Genomic DNA, 11,019 nt, shown 5'->3' with positions numbered 1-11,019 from the left:
CGCCTATTTTTATTTGCTCCATATTGTGGGGTTTTATTTTATTCCTTCCACAATTTAATTATTTTAATTGGGTGTGAATTAAACCTAGTACATAAAATAGACTAAACCCTAACCCTAGCCACTATTTTCACACGCCTCCCTCTCCCTCATTCTCTCCTCACACGCCTCTCTCCTCCCTCACTTCATTCTCTCCAAAAATCCTCCATTCATCCTTGTTCTTGCATCAATTGGAGTTGAAACTTCAAGTTTCACCGAAGAATCGCATCAATCTTTGTTTCTACCGTTCGTTTTGATCAAGAAAGGTATATTTGATTCACTTTTCCTCATCCCTTCCATTGGATTCTTGATTTTGATTCATTCATGCATATAGTGAGTGTAGAGATCGTAGATCTAAGTTTTAATCGGGGGGAATTGTTTGATTGCACGAGAAAAGATGTGTGTATGCGTTTATGGTTGTATATGAATGAATTTGCGGATGATTTGTGGTAAATGCTATGTGAATATATGAGAATATGATTATGAAATCTTTTTGAATCATGATTATGTGTTAGAAGCATGAATATATGTGTTTAGATGAATATTTGATAAACCCTAATTCGAAATTGTGAAGCATGAAAACTGTGGTGTTCGGGCAGTAAGTTCCGACGTGTGTTTGACCGACCAAACGTTCGTATTTTGGTGCAAATTTTTAACTAAGTAAATTTCAAGATGTTTTCTGTGTTGTGTGAACATTTCAGTCGTTTTGGACAAAAAATGAATTTTTAATGAATATTTGAAGTTGACTGCGCAGTTCTGCCAGAATTTGTATTCTCGTCTAGTAAGTTTCGTTTTTTGAAGTTGAAGTTGTTTGAAGTTGAAGTTGACTGGTCAGTCTCAAGATATACCTGGACCAAGGGGTTAATTACATCGATAGCATGCAAATTCTCAACATCTAAAGGCTTTTTCATAGCCTCATCAATGCTAAACGTGTACTTTTCCCCATGATAAGTTTGATTTGACCGAGCTAAAGATGTGAGTTTGATGTGAAATTTTAACTGTATGATATTTGATGTGTCTACTTTATTTTGGTAAAATTTCAGCCCCAACGGAGGTCGGATGAATTTTTAATAATTTTTAGAAAATGATTGCGCTGTTTTGCCAGATTTCTATCTTACAAAAATAATCTTTGTTGTTAAGTCTTGAAGGATATACATGATGCATATGTGTTAAGGAACTCATTCTATGATGAAGTGATGTGTTGTTCGTTGATGCATGCTATGGTGTGTTTCCTTGTATTGATAAACGTTTGGGATGGGTAAAAATTAAAGAGACGATGAAAGGAACGTTAGGGCATGCATGATAATGGTTGTGATGAAGGGCTGATTTTATTGTGTTGTTGATAAGGGTTGTCGTGCGTACGTGAGCACAAGGAGCGAGAGTTACATTGAATTGTGTTTTGTGATATCTAAGCAAGCGAGGTGGGTTTTCTTTAACTGAAAACTCTTTTATTTTTCTAAAGTATGATTGTGGAGCTATAAGGGTGGTTTAAAGTGTTATGTCATGCCATGGACAGTTTTGATGTTGAGATTGTGTGCCTGATGCCTAGTTCGTCTAAGGTTACTCCGTTAGGCTATATGGCTTTGTGTGAAACGAATTCGGGTCTGAGTAGTGCCGCCAACCCTATGAAAATGTGTACACTGGTGGGATCGGGAGCCGTCTTAGCTAGTCGGCCGGTCTCGTGGGCGAATAGTGTGGCCACACTTTCGTCGCACTGTGGATGATGATGTGATTGTTGGTTTGTGATGAGAAAGTGGGGAGATTGTTTGACTGGCCAGTGTATGAAAATGTTTTTGTGATACTCGTGATATTTTCTTTTAAATAAACGTAAAACTCGAGTTCACTATGGTATGGATGACATAACTTATATAAAATACTTTGGCACGTGTTCACTGAGTATATCAAATACTCAGCCCTGCATATGTTTTCCTTATGTGCAGGTTGAGCGGGATGTGGCAATGGATGTTGAGTCGGCATAGGAAAATTGGATGCGTTGTGTCTTCATACATAGGCGCCATCCTATGACTCTCTTTTGATAACTCTTTTCCGCTGCTATTTATTGAAACTGATGTCATAAGAATTTACTTTACGTCGTATGGTTTTGCCTGTGTAAAACACTTAGATATTTTGAATTCCGCTGCTTACTTTAAAAACTAAAACGTTTTGTGGTCTAAACATTTGTTCTTGTGGAAATTAATTGACTTTTGCCTTAAACGTCCATTTTTTTTGCGTCCCCCATTTCTTCCCCGCTTCTTAGTCCCTCCCTTAGTTGCGATTTCCCCGTCCTTGCTATCCTTAGTAAGGGCGGCCGTGACATAAACAAAATTCAGACTTGTATTTTTCTACTTTTAAAAGTGGAATATTCATAAATGGAACTAAATGTATGCTTGATAGAGTTAAAAAGGGCTCACACCCTAGAATGAAAGGAGTGATGAATTGCACAACTTTCGAAACTCTAATAACATTAAAAGGTATTTCGGCCCCAATTTATTATTTTTGTCTAATATCTTTGAATTCCTAGTGGTCTATCTAACCCACCTAGAATAAAAAAGGATATAAATTATGATAATATTATTATTATCATACATGGTTAAGCACATAACTTCGTGTACAAATTTTTAACATGCATGTTACGTGGAAGCAACTGCAGAGATTGGCAGTCATTCTATAATTAATTAAATAATTTATTGAAATTACCCGACAAAGACGGGAGCATCACATAAAAAAAAGGTTAAATAAAATGAAATCAAATTAAGTATGCCATTCTATTGTTCAATAAATAAATGTTGAATTTGTTGAAAATTCGGTGCAATATCTCTCTCTAGGAACCGTGTATTTAGTTATATTATAAATCAAAATTGACAAAGTATTAGATGCAAGTGGTACCATAATAAGGATTCAAATCGATTAGTTATATATGCAATACATCAATAGGTTGTAATGACAAGTTAATCCGACTTAACTTCACATTCCTCCACCTACCCAACCAATTTTCCTAACACTGAATTTAGAGTAAAATAAAGTTAATCAATTAGTAGTATAATTCTTATAATCTCTACACAAATATAAGGACTAATTAAATTGAATTTAGTGTTTCCGGTATTAAATGATCATTTAAAGGACATGAAAAATGAAGTAAGGAATATAAGTTATTTTTCACTTTTCATCTGCCCAAAACCGTCTGAGTCTTCCAGCTCGTTCCCCAGCAGCACCGCCCCTGACAGAACCATCCTAATCGAGTTCAGGTCGAAGTTATCCACCAACGGAATTATTATTGACAGAGATGTTTCATATTTTTATTAGTGTGATGGTAGAACGTGTCGCAGAATTATTTCACCTACTGACATAGATCAATTGTTGAAACACCCCATATTTTGTATTTACATTCACACACACATATATATATATATATATATATATATAGGGAGATGATCAAAATAAGTATGTGTTTAAATCCAGAAATGCAGCCCAAATCTTAGCTCTAGGATTAGATGATCTAATGGTTAATAATTAACCAAAAACACGGAAGGTCATAATTAAGCATTTTTTAGGTCATGCTTCGGTTGCCGGTACGTCAACCGTCATCTCAGCGAACATTGTTCCGTACATCTTGGATTTCTGATTGTGGCGGATGAGATGTCTATGCACTACAAAGATGAGTTGAGATTGAGAGGGTTATTATTTATAAAATAAGGGTGTGGTTGAATTGGTAAATAGGGGCATTGATAGTGCATTTAATGGCCCAATGTAGAATTTGATTTGTTGGTTAAATTTTCTCTGTGACTCGTTTAATGGGCAAGGGCCCGTTGAATTAAGGCTGGAAATGACTGTTTTATTATCATGAAAAATTCAGTGATATTAATATATGCAACACTATTTCAATCTTAAATTACATGTAATTTACTAATAGAGCCCACAACGGTAGAAATATAAAAATCATCTTTATTAGCTTTGAAACATCACTTGAAATGACTAGTTCAAGACAAAATTGATCTATGTCAGTAGGTGAAATAATTATACGACAAATTCAACCATTACACTAATAAAAATATGAAACATCTACGTCACTAATAATTCCACTGGTGGATAACTTCGACCTGAGCTCGATTAGGATGGTTATGCCAGGGGCGGCGCCGCTAGGAAGGAGCTGGAAGCGGCTCTGCTCAGCCGTGTGTCGCATGTGGTTTTTGGACAGGTGAAAAGTGAAAAATAACTAATATACTTAACTTCAATTTTCATGTCCTTCAAATGATTATTTAATACCAGAAACACTAAATTCAATTCAATTACTCCCTATATTTGTGTTGAGATTATAAGAATTATACTACTAATTGATTTACTTTATTTTACTCTAAATTCAGTGTTAGGAAAATTAGTTGGGTAGGTGGAGGAATGTGAAGGTAGGTCGGATTAATTTGTCATTACTCCTTATTGATGTGATGCATATATATTTAATCGATTCGAATATTTATCATGGTACAATTTGCATCTAATACTTTGTCAATTTTGAATTATAATATAACTAAATATTACTTATGAAAAAATATAGTATGGACAAACATGCAAGGAAATTTATGTTTATTAGTCAGCCCATGAATTTATTATTTTTGTCCAATATCATGAATTCCTTGTGGTCTATCTAACCCACCTAGAATAATGGACAAACGGGGTAGGAAATTTATGTTTATTAGTCAGCCCATGAATTTATTATTTTTGTCTAATATCTTTGAATTCCTCGTGGTCTATCTAACCTACCTAGAATAAAAAAAGGTTAGAAATTATGATAATATTATTATTATACATGGCTAGTACATAACTTCGTGTACAAATTTTTAACATGCATGTTATGTGGTAGCAACTGCAGACATTGACAGTCATTCTATAATTAATTAAACAATTTATTGAAATTATCGGACTAAGACGGGATCATCACTATAAAAAAAGGGTTAAATAAAATGAAATCAAATTTAGTATGCCATTCTATTGTTCAATAAATAAATGTTGAATTTGTTGAAAATTTGGTTCAATATCTCTCTAGGAACCGTGCATTTAGTTATATTATAAATCAAAATTGACAAAGTATTAGATGCAAGTGGTACCATAATAAGGATTTAAATCGATTAGTTATATATGCAATACATCAATAAGGAGTAATGACAAATTAATTCGACGTAACTTCACATTCCTCCACATACCCAACTAATTTTCCTAACACTGAATTTAGAGTAAAATAAAGTAAATCAATTAGTTGTGTGATTCTTATAATCTCTACACAAATATAGGGAGTAATTAAATTGAATATAGTGTTTCCGGTATTAAATGATCATTTAAAGGACATGAAAAAAGAAGTTAGGTATATAAGTTATTTTTCACTTTTCACCTGTCCAAAACCGTCTGCGACTTCCAGATCCTTCCCCAGTGGCGCCGCCCCTGACAGAACCATCCTAATCGAGCTCAGGTCGAAGTTATCCACCAGCGGAATTCTCCAACACTGAACACTTGAAAAAAAGATCCAATTACGTGGGCCCACCAGGCCATATAAGGGAAACTGAACGAGTCTCAGTTTGTATTTTCTTTTATGACTTTAGGTTATGGATGGCAAAATTTATTGTATTTATAGGTCATTAGGCATTAAGTTCACTACATTTGACTAATTCACTCACAACATTTGTAAAGTTGTTTTCAAATACTTTCAATTTTTCGTAAAAATGCGACACAATATTAGACTTATTATTTATTTAGTTTGACTAAAGTTTAAATTTTGTCTCGCATATTTATTTAAAAAGATATTTTGATCCACTGTTTAAAGATTTTGTCCATTAGGTAGAGTACTTGTATTTTAAAGTCTAAAATTAGGCTTGTATATTAAAAAACATATTTTGTCCTATACATTAATAAATTTTGTCAATTAGATAGAGTACTTGTATTTTAAAGTCTAAAATTAGGCTCCTATATTAAAAAAACATTTTTATCCTATACATTAATAATTAGTAGAGTACTTGTATTTTAAAGTCCAAAATTACGCTCGTATATTAAAAAAACATATTTTGTCCTATACATTAATAGATTTTGTCAATTAGGTAGAGTACTTTTATTTTAAAGTCTAAAATTAGGCTCGTTTATTAAAAAACATATTTTATCCTATACATTAATAATTAGTAGAGTACTTGTATTTTAAAGTCCAAAATTAGGCTCGTATATTAAAAAAAACATATTTTGTCCTATACAATAATAATCAATTAAGTGTCTTCGCTTCTGGTCCGAACCTATATATTTCAATTCATATTTAACATGTTAATCAAGTCAATCCATATTTAACTCATTCATCAAGTCAAAATGAGATTAATTAACCATTAGTTATTTACAAAATTAGTATTTTAATATGGCCAAGACATATAACCATATCTAGGAATGAACGGCGATTGGGGTCGAGGGCGGCCGACCGACCCCACCGCCGGCCCATGAATACGGCCAGAATCAAGCTTATGTCGTTGTGCTTCAAGTATTCGACCCAATGATTTAGAAAGAATAGCAAATATGCAACGGCTAATGAAAAGGAGAGTGTTGATCAAGGATCAATTGAGAATTTATACTATATTTATTGGAGGCTATGAAGAAACTACATGTTTTGGCTTAATAAAGTGTTTATTTAGGCGCTATAAAGTTAGTTATGAAGGTATTAAGACACTAAATGTTCTACTGTATTTTTTTTCATAGTCATAACATAATTACATCACTTTATCTGTGTTCATGGATTAATGTGAAAATCACATTTTATGTGAGAATCGAGAATAATATTTTGAATGTATAAACTTGGATAATTCACGGTAAAAATTAACCATATGAAAATAATATATTTATTCGTGACTAGTGGGATTTTAAAGCATATCTTTCACTTAATTTAATATATAAATACGCCAAACTATAAACAAAGTTCAAGAAACAAAAGAAAATTATAAGTAGGGTTGAATTTAATATACATCACATTTATTATAAATCCCTTCTGTGGATGTGCCTCTCTCCTATTACAATGGAATTCTTGGTAAATTTGTTTCTCAAATTAGCCGCCGTATGTATCGTGTCTGTGCATATTATTGTAGGATAATTTGCCTATAAATTTATAAATTTTCATCAAAATATAGTTTTTGCATACAGACTTTACAATTCATAAGTAAATTATCAAACTATTAATTTGTTCTATTTAGCAACCAAACTATTAAATTCACATGTAAACGATCAAACTATTAATTTGTTCTGATTTTGCAACCAAACTATTGATTCGATTTGATTTTGCATTTTAACTATTAAATGTGACATCAACCAAATTAATGTTAAATTTTATTGTTAAATAATTCATTGGTTGAATTATGGTTATAGAATTATATCAAACCATTTTAAACTCAAAATCTTAATCGGAAGCAAAATCAGAATAAATCAATTGTGAATTACGTGTTTTAAAATGTTAACAATAATAACATATAACCACATCATACACGCATCGCTAACAAAAGTATTAGACTTAAGTAATAATCTTTAAATGAAATTTTCTGCGTCTATCATTGCATATTTTGACGATCATTTTGTGAAGGTATGGCCGGTATCACTGCATATGTTGGATTTTACGAGATTTGCTCTCCAAAAAAGGTTGAACTCGTCTTTATATCGACTGCATCAGGAGTTGTAGGTTAGCTTGTTGGCCAATTTGCTAAGCTATTTAGGTGTTATGTCGTTGGAAGCGCAGGATCACAACATAATGTCTTTTAATTATTCTTTTAAATTAATTTATAAAAATGCATTCACCAACTTCTTTTTTCAATTTGAATTTGCATAATTTGTTGGTGATTAAATGAATATGGAATATAATAGTAATAATTAACATAAATAACCATACAGTCAAAAGTCAACTCTAATTCAAGGTTTAAAATATTCAATAAGCATTATCTTTAATAAAAAATATTAATAAAAATAACCTCAGCAATTATCTTCATACTGGGGCTGTAATTACTTTATATTTTTTTGAGTTAATTTATTTATATATATTACTTTGTTCAAGGTTGACCTTTTGAAGAACATATTGGGGTTTGATGATGCATTCAACTACAATGAAGAATCGTACCTGAATGAAGCCATAAAGGGGTATATATATAAAGTGACAAAATTAATTAATTTCTTTTACATATATAATTAACTGATCTGACCATATAGATTATGGGCCAACAAGATATTGGGTCGGGTCGGGCCGGTCCAATCCAAAGATATATATATACATATAGCCCATATGGCCCTGGCTAGCCACATAAATAAACAAAAAAACATATATTTATGATCAAAATTTCTCTTTCGGTCTAATGAGCACAACCCCGGCCCGTACTTTGTTATCTCTAATAAGTGTATGAAATTAATCACAACTATTTAGGTACTTCCCCGAATGGATCGACATATATTTCGAAACTGTAGGAGGCAAAATTCTCGATGCGGTGCTACCGAACATTAGACCCCACGGTCGCATCACCGCCTGCGGGACGATTTCGCAGTATGACGAGGAGGAGCCAGACGCGACACATAACTTGATGTATGTGATCGTAAAGAAAATCCGAATGCAAGGATTCATCGTCTTCTACTACTTCATTGTTGAAGGAATTGAGGCTGCACCAACTGCTTTGGTTGGACACTTTTCTGGTCGCAATGTGGGAAAGCAATTTGTTCTTGTGGCTCGTGATTGATCAATTTGGTCCTATCGATCTTGATTTAATGGACGGTGAGGATTGATTGGTGTATTAATTTATATCTAAAATAATTTGTGTAAGCTTCAATAAAGAATTACCATTTTTATACATGTTAGAAACTTCTTTGTAGAATAAATCGAAGGCAACAATGAAATTTTCTTTGCTTAAAATTGTTTAATTCATTAAAAAAAATTCTCTATGACCTAGTCAAAAGAAATCGACGCTTGAATACACTAGTCAAAGGGATAGAACATTTGAATTTGAGTGAAAGTAATGCCACTGAATAGTTCACATTTCGATCTCATACTTTGTATTCAGTCACAGCAGGAGATGTTGTTAGATACATAATAATTTATTATTCTTGAATTATAATATTATAATATTAATATTTCCATGTTGAAATTTTGTATAATAGTATAGTTTTATCATCTTTCAACCACCATTATATGGGCTTAAATTAAACTAAAATATCGCAGTCTTCTAAACGTTATATGTTGCATTGTTATCGAGGAACATGTGTCGAAAAGACTTCAACGACGTCCCTTAATGATGTAATATGTATTTTTAAACTAACATTATGATTATGAATCAAAATTTTATCTCTCATTAAAGTACTCTAAGATAAGTTGAGAACACAAATTTCCTATCCAAATTATATTTTGAATCCGCCGGCAATGGTTGATCAATTATTGATATTTATTGTACTAGTATTATATTAGTATTACTCCTACGCAGTCATTTTGTTATTAAAGGTCTGCTGCTATAAATCCAACATTTATTTTTCACAAGCATGGTCAATTTTATAGTACTCCTCGGACCATCCCCACACATCTAAAAATAAACGTATTTCACGGTTGGTTAATGAAAATTATTCCTTTCAATTTATTGCACTTCCAAATTTTCAACACATAACAGGAAGCAATTTTTTTCCAACACATATTGTTTTATAAAGGGATATCGGTCTCCAAAATCATCAAAATTAGGCCAAGATTTAGTATTTCCCAATAACTTAAAAAATGGTCTAAAATATAACAAACTTTACACTTAATTTGTTTGTTAGTACTACTATTTCCCATGGCAGGTCAATCACCATATCCAACCAACTTCCGCGCATTTTTTATCTTACTTTGCACTTACTAAATCATTGTGATTTTCAACGTAGCTTTTCAACGTATATCTAAAATATTATAAACACTTCACAGTTGCCCACGTATAATAAGATTTTTTCTGAAAATATCATATTTGTGCTGAGTTGTGAAATAACAATAAAATGTAAGGTTTGTGATAATTTAGACTATTTTTAATGCTCTTGGGATAAACTAATACTTGGAAAGTTTCATGATATTATATGTCAAGATACTTCAATTTAGAATATAAACAAAACAAAACACATAATGAAAAATGGAGGGAAACACGCAGATTGTATCGAAAGACTACGTGAAGGGTTTGATAAAGGAATCATATTTGATTCTGAAAACCTCATAAATCAAACGGAATATTCCCAACGGTGCCTTTTTGGTGAAGGAAAAGGGAAAACACGGACCTCGCCGGGGGGCAAAAGAGTCAATATAATTGCGCTTCTGTTAAGTACCCAGCCACAATCGTGGAGTGAACTCTCAAAATAGAACACACACAGCAATTTTAACGTAACCCAGATGCGATAAGATGAGCTTTATTGATAAGAACAGAATGAAAGCGAAAGATTACACTCAAAAGGAATAACAGAGGAATGAAGTAACAGACACTGCCTCGGATCAACGATCCTAGCCCATGACAATCACTCAATTGACAGACTTCAGAAATGTGGTCCCTCATGCTTATATACTGCTATCTCCAGCTCATCATTCGGTTATCATTTCCTCCACATGCCAACCACACTTCCTACACACGCCAATCCGGATATATCTCGTGCTCTTTATTTCATTTGTATCCTACTAGCATGACTAGGTGCATGCATCACCTCCTACGTTGCATACACACGTCAGCTCACACCTATGCATCCAACAATACCTCCCTCTTAAGGTTCCTTGTCCGCAAGGAACCAAGGGAACCTCTCCTTGATCACATCCGCGAACTCCCACGAAGCATCCGCCGGCGACCGACCTGACCAATGTATCAGCCACTGAGTTGTTGCAGCGTTGTGTCGCTTGACCATCTTCCTATCCAAGATCGCCTGGGGCACATCATCACTAATATGTGATATGGGAGGCAAGTCTGGAATAGGGCCGACTGGTGGGAGTGCCGCCTTCAACAAGGA

General features: G+C 33.2%; 1 long non-coding RNA gene and 1 pseudogene across 1 annotated transcript; both read left to right on the top strand.

Annotated features, from left to right (window-relative positions):
- Positions 1-1,160: 1,160 nt before the first annotated feature.
- Positions 1,161-2,250, top strand: LOC121766494. Its single transcript, XR_006043000.1, has 2 exons — positions 1,161-1,457; positions 1,977-2,250. It is a non-coding gene; the product is annotated as an uncharacterized LOC121766494 (long non-coding RNA).
- Positions 2,251-7,626: 5,376 nt separating this feature from the next.
- On the top strand, positions 7,627-8,794 carry LOC121766457 (annotated as a pseudogene).
- The last annotated feature ends 2,225 nt before the right edge of the window (positions 8,795-11,019 follow it).

This window comes from Salvia splendens, chromosome 15, assembly GCF_004379255.2.
Source record: "Salvia splendens isolate huo1 chromosome 15, SspV2, whole genome shotgun sequence".
In the NCBI taxonomy this organism is placed as follows: domain Eukaryota; kingdom Viridiplantae; phylum Streptophyta; class Magnoliopsida; order Lamiales; family Lamiaceae; genus Salvia; species Salvia splendens.
Note: the sequence above shows the minus strand (reverse complement) of the source record. Positions and strands in the feature narration are given on the sequence as shown.